The following is a 949-nucleotide window of genomic DNA, read 5'->3' on the forward strand; positions in this document are numbered from 1 at the left end:
TAACTCGCCGATTTAACAGATATATCCTATGGGAAAAGGATAAGGATAAAACAGCCAAGTAAATAGCACTAGATCAGTAAGACGCTTGTCCCTCTTTATATATCTCAATACAAGAAACGGACAGAGTCTGAACATTGACTGTTTCGTATTTTTATATTAAGACACTTAGGATATATTGAATATGGGCAGAATAACAAGGAATCTACAGATATATGTCTTATTCTATCTTCCCAAATACATAAGAAGAGACCATAAAGAAGAAATAAGAAGAAACACCTTAAAAAGAGCCAGTAGGCACACGATTACCACAGAGACAGGAACATCATAAGGTAACTCAAAGGGGGAGGGACAGCACCTGGACACACGCAGTGGCCGATGATGGCCATCAAAGGCAGCGCAAAGTCCAGAATATAAGATCACACCAGACAGCATTAAATGGTGAACCGTAAAGAATACACTTTAAAGGGTGATGACAGAACGAAAAACAGGGAGGATAACCCAATAGCGATAAGACCTACACAATAGATGATACACCATACGGAAACAACGTTCAAGACTAAGTGATAGAACAGAAATAGAACCCATAAAAAATAAAGAACAAGCAGTTGACCATGACGCCACAGATTAACAGCTGTAAAAAGTACACGTGGTGCATAAGGAAACAGCCTTCAGGAAGATACATTGAGGAATGATAGGATAAAATGAAACACACCACCTTAAGGCGTGAACCATAGCACATATACCTGAGCAAAAAACAGTACTCATAGACTCTGCATGGTAAACCTGGGGCGTGCCAGGGAAACCATATAATTCATCAGGAACAGATAAATCCTGAAGGTATCCCCTCGGCGGTGTACCATAAGGATAAAGGGGCAATCATGAAATCTAAAACGGGAAACGCCGAAATACAGAACAGGATCCTAAGCGCTAATAGAAAGAAGATAACCGA

This window comes from Plasmodium inui (genome assembly GCF_000524495.1).
Source record: "Plasmodium inui San Antonio 1 unplaced genomic scaffold supercont1.89, whole genome shotgun sequence".
Lineage (NCBI taxonomy): Eukaryota > Apicomplexa > Aconoidasida > Haemosporida > Plasmodiidae > Plasmodium > Plasmodium inui.